The sequence below is a fragment of the Haliotis rubra genome, unplaced genomic scaffold, assembly GCF_003918875.1.
Source record: "Haliotis rubra isolate DU_JTF1 unplaced genomic scaffold, ASM391887v1 Scf328, whole genome shotgun sequence".
NCBI lineage: Eukaryota > Metazoa > Mollusca > Gastropoda > Lepetellida > Haliotidae > Haliotis > Haliotis rubra.
Window position 1 is genome coordinate 569,819 of NW_025767000.1, and position 5,944 is coordinate 575,762.

The following is a 5,944-nucleotide window of genomic DNA, read 5'->3' on the forward strand; positions in this document are numbered from 1 at the left end:
CTACTGTGTGTGTTCCATGAGCCCAAGCATCCCATACTGTCAACTTTCACAACAGCCCACACACCACATCGCCAACTTTTACAACAACCCACGGACCACATCGCCGACTTTCACAACAGCCCAAACACCATGTCAACAACTTTCACAACAGCTTACACACCACGTCACCAACTTTCACAACAGCCTACACACCACACGCCCGTCACCAACTGTCATGACAGCTCACATACCACATCACCAACTTTCACAGAACCCACACACAATACTGCCAACTTTCACAACAGCCCACACACCACATCGCCAACCTTCACAACAGCTCACACACCACATCACCATTTTTCACACAACCCACACTACATACTGCCAACTTTCACACAACCAACACACAATACTGCCAACTTTCACACAACCCACACAGCATACTGCCAACTTCCACACAACCCACACACAATACTGCCAACTTTCACACAACCTACACACAATACTGCCAACTTTCACACAACCCACACACAGTACTGCCAACTTTCACACAACCCACACACAATACTGCCAACTTTCACACAACCCACACACAATACTGCCAACTTTCACACAACCCACACACCATACTGCCAACTTTCACACAACCCACACACCATACTGCCAACTTTCACACAACCCACACACAATAATGCCATCTTTCACACAACCCACACATAATACTGCCAACTTTCACACAACCCACACACAATACTGCCAACTTTCACACAACCCACACACAATACTGCCAACTTTCACACAACCCACACACATCACCAACTTTCACACAACCCACACACAATACTGCCAACTTTCACAACTTGCACACCACATCACCAACTTTCTCCACTTGACTTACTTTGCCAAACTAGTACATCAGTTACTAGTGCCAGCTGAGCTTGTGGATGTCAGTTGATTTGCTTGATATTCATCCCCCTATCATTCACTGTACTGCACAATGCCCTGCTGATATGGGCTCTAAATAAAGAACTCAAAGAAGTTAAAGAACACACGTCTTTTCATATGGCTATTGGGGCGGTTGGGTAGCCTAATGGTTAAAGCGTTGGCTCGTCACGCCGAAGACCCGGGTTCGAATCCCCACATGGGTACAATGTGTGAAGCCCATTTCTGGTGTCCCCCGCCGTGATATTGCTGGAATATTGCTAAAAGCGGCGTAAAACCAAACTCAGTCAGTCAGTCAGTCAGTCAGTCAGTCAGTCATATGGCTATTGTTAATATCTCAAAGCATGACAAATTAATTGCAATGATGAAAACTCTGTTGTCCTTTCACTTCATTTGGGGTGCGGTTGGGTAGCTTTATGGTTAAAGCGTCCGCAAGTCAAACTGAAGGCCCATGTTTGACTCCCCACATGGGTACAATGTGTGAATCCCATTTCTGGTGTCTCCCGCCATGATATTGCTGGAATATTGCTAAAAGCGGAGTAAAACCATACTGACTCACTAACTTCTTTCAGAAGTATATATCAAATAGTGCTAGACTTACAATAGTTTATTTACATCTGAGAATTATGGTCATTATCAGTTAAATATGATGAAATATATTTTTTACCTATTGAAAAGCAAATTCAAAATGTGCAAGGAATATTAATGTGATATATTTTTCATTCAGAGCATGAAGTCATCTAGTCATTCATTCAGTCATAAGTGTATATATTGAAGTTGTTTTGTGGCATTATGTTATGTTTTAAAACTAGATGTGAATATTATGATGATTTTCATACTTTCAAACACAATGTTATCTGCATCAATTTTGTGCCAGTTTCATGCTATAATGAAGTCCTCAAGTGCTGTCTGTTCAAATTATGTATGTATATATATTACACTTGTTTTATAAGAGACAATTGAATGATGATGTTAATCAGTGATATATGTGACTTATTTCTCAAGAGCTAATAATGAAAACGGCCTTTAGTTATGTTCTCAGATTGGCTTAAAGTATGCTACTCAAAAGATGTTAAGAACAGTTATTGATTTTTCTTATATGTAATGCCACCATAGATTAATCAAAAAGAGACATGCCTACTTTAACTCCTTAGGCTCAGGGGCGGTGGGGTAGCCTAATGGTTAAAGCGTTGGCTCGTCACGCCAAAGACCCGGGTTCGAATCCCCACATGGGTACAATGTGTGAAGCCCATTTCTGGTGTCCCCCGCCGTGATGTTGCTGGAATATTGCTAAAAGCGGCTTAAAACCAAACTCAGTCAGTCAGTTCTTAGGCTCAAGTGGCCACGTTTTCTGAGGCACTGCAAACTGCTGTTCAGAGTCACTTCCCTTGAGGACATCAGAATCCTGTGATTGTGGGTTCAAATAATGATTCACCCAATTTATGTTTCTGGGTATGTCAGCACTTTACCCTTGCTCTTGGGTAGACATCCAAGACCTGCATCACTTCAAACTTTCCTGCCCCGTGAAGATCTGGGTTAGAATTGATCTTCAGTAACCCATGCTTATCGTAATAGGCGACTAATGTGATCGGGTGGTCAGGCTCGCTGACTTGGTTGACACATGTCATCGTATCCCAATTGCACAGATGGATGTTTATGCTGTTGATCACTGGATTGTCTGGTCCAGACTCGATTATTGAAAGACCGCTGCCATATAACTGGAATATTGCTGAGTGTGGCGTAAAACTTAACTCACTCACTCACTTAAACTTTCCTCCCCCTTTGAACTGACTCAGTGTGATAAGATTGGCATGCTGTTCAAAGTAAAGTTAAGCCCAACTCACTCACTCTGTAACATTTTTTGAGTAGCAGCTGTCAGGCAAATACAGAAATGGATCTATCAAGAATCTCAAATTGTGTTTACTGATAGTATGAAATATGTTTCTAAGATGATCAGATTGAAAAGAAAATCCCACAAATGATTATGTTTTGTTGATATGAATGAAGTTGTGAACTGAGGTTTTTGATTCAGTTATAATCATGACAATGATTTAATGGCTAAATGAATTTTCATGCTTGTCTTGTATGTATGTAATTTTGTAAATATTGTCTTAATTTATTATCCAATGGGATGAGTGCAAATGAATGTTTCACAAGGTAAGAAGATGTACTAAATGTAAATCAAAATCTCTCTCGTTCGGTGTACAGAGATGCATGTTCACACATCACGAAGATGGACAGTATTATAAACTTTCGTCAGCAGTTCTCGAGGTCGGCATTTACACATATCCTAGGAAAAACATCTTTAAATTAGTTTCTGGTGTCCCCCACCGTGATATTGCTGGAATATTGCTAAAAGCAGCGTAAAACTAAACTCAGTCAGTCATTCAGTCAGCAATAACCTTGGTGCTTCTGGTTGCTCATGTACATCATACACAAACTGCGATTTGCTATGTGGTCGCATACCTTAGGTATGCTGGTGATCTTGGGTTCAAATCCTGATTCACCCTAATTTTTGGGTTTGTTAGCACCATACCAGTATTTGTGGGTTTCTCCAACATGGTAAACATCTAGGACCCACATGAGTACAAACTTCACTTCACTGTCATAGTGAACACATTAAACACTGTACAAGTATGAAAATCTCATAATAAGAAAAGTTTGTTGTTTTGTAATTTAAGGTGTACAGTATTTTATCATACTATAAGTATGTGAAGATGTTTTATATTGAGGTATTGCAGAAAAAAATGGAAAGTGCATCTGTATATTTTATCATGGTATAGATATGTACAATAAAGGTATATGTCTTCTGTCATTTTTATAAATAAACATATGTGATACTGTGAAGTGTTCATTATTTCTTTTTTCAATTAATTTCATGATTTACTTTTTATTGAATATATTAAATTTGTGTGTTTGTCAATTTCACTATATTGCAGAACTGTCATTAAGCACCGTGGGGCATGTAAAATTTAAAAAAATTATAATGTAGACTATCTAATTAAAGTGATTATAGGCACTGTGCCTTACAAAAGGTGACTAATTTGGATTGGCTGGTCAGACTGCCTACTTGTGTGAGTATAGGCAATTGTGGTACTTCTGACATCCTTTCCATAGCTGGTTTACCTGGTATAGACATAATTATTTACATGTTGGCATGATATGGAGTGGCATTGCTGACCAGACTGTAACAACAAACCTAACATATTGTTCCATGTCCAGTATTGCGAAGAATGCTTTGTTAAAACTTATAGGCTCATATTGCCTGGATGCAGTGAATCAAAGATTCCTAAAAATTGATTGATGTGGGTGAAATGATCCCTTCCTGCCCAGTTCTGTAAGAACAGACCTGAGAGTATGGCATTCCCTGGTTGATGCCACTGGGAACATGAATCCCAGTTTTATTTGCCGTTTGGTGTGATGTGCGATGGGCTCAGATATTTCCATATTAATTATAACCATTACATCTGTTTCGAAAAACAATACACTGCAACTCTGTTGCCAGCCTGCCAAAATACGCTGTGTGCGATTTGGTGGCATACTGTCCGCGTCAGTAATGTGTGGGAAGCGTTCGTAAAATATAGTAATCCTACCGACTACTGTCATTGATGAGCTGTGTTAATATGTTCGTATACAATGGTACATTCACATATAAACACGGAGAATCGTGTGTGTGTGTGTGTGTGTGTGTGTGTGTGTGTGATGATTTTTATGGAGAAGCATGTACAATGTGAATGACCCCCCGTAAAATTTATGTACAAAGTAAGTGACCTGCATGTCATGTACAAAGTCAATGACCCTCTCCCCCTTTCCATACTTTTTAAAGCATAATATTTAAATATTTTTATGTACAAAATTGCTGCGCCCCCCCCTAGAAATATGTGTACAAAATTGATGACCCCTCCTGCCTCCCCAGAACAAAATGGGTGACACCCACCCCCACCCCCCACAAAAAAAATCATATCACACACACACACACACACACACACACACACACACACACACACACAGAGTAATAAATTATTAACGGTCCCTAACCGCTGCCAGCTTGGATGTTTAGCAATGAGTGGAAGAAAACTTTGCATGCAAAAAGTGAGGAATTACATTTAATCAGGTGAAAATACTGGAAATGTCTGTGAGGACGCACATTACTGTTGCCACACATGGCCCTGTACATATGAACTTCATGATCATGTATGTCCCAAAACACACTATATGAACAACATGGACACTTGAAACGAACTCGGAGTCAAGTATGCTGAAAACTTAGGTTACACTTAATAACAAACAGCGCAGTTTATGTGTACAGCGTCTGAAAAAAAAGAACTTGAGTGTGCATCCCCTTCACCCCCACCACCCTATAACCGCCAGTCATTGTTTAATCAATCTCCTGAACATGTTTTCTTTTTCATAAACCGATACCAAAATGCACCCCAAACTCAAACATAATAATTCCTCCTCACATGCAGTCCAATGTGTGCGGAAATTATATAAATTATATGCGGTATGTTCATTCATGTGATCTCTATCGGTGCGACCTGCCAGTCATAGCCTGTTCGGCAGTATACAGCCAGTCCGTGGTCGATGGTGTGAGCATTGATCCTGCAGCCGGACCACAGGTGCGTGTATGTCTGTCCACGCAGTCATCCGCTCAGGAAATACCACACACGCACCTGCCGCTATTCTTGTCCAAGGTTTAGCAGTCCATTAACGGCCCCTTTCTTCTGTGTCTTTATCGAACGTTGCATTCTGCCTGAATGTATGTAATAATCACACTTAATTCCCTTTTTAGTTTGTGCGCATTCCATATGAAGAAGTGAATAAATGACGTTTACACAGTGAGCGACTGTCATATGCATACCGATTAAAGTGACTCTAACACCGGTACCTGTACAGAAGGGCGGTTGCAAAGAGGCGGTTTTCTCAGGTCATCCCACGTAGGTACACTGTGTGAAGCTCATTTCTTGTGTCCCCCGCCGTGATATTCCTGGAATATTGTTACAAGCGACGTAAAACCATACTC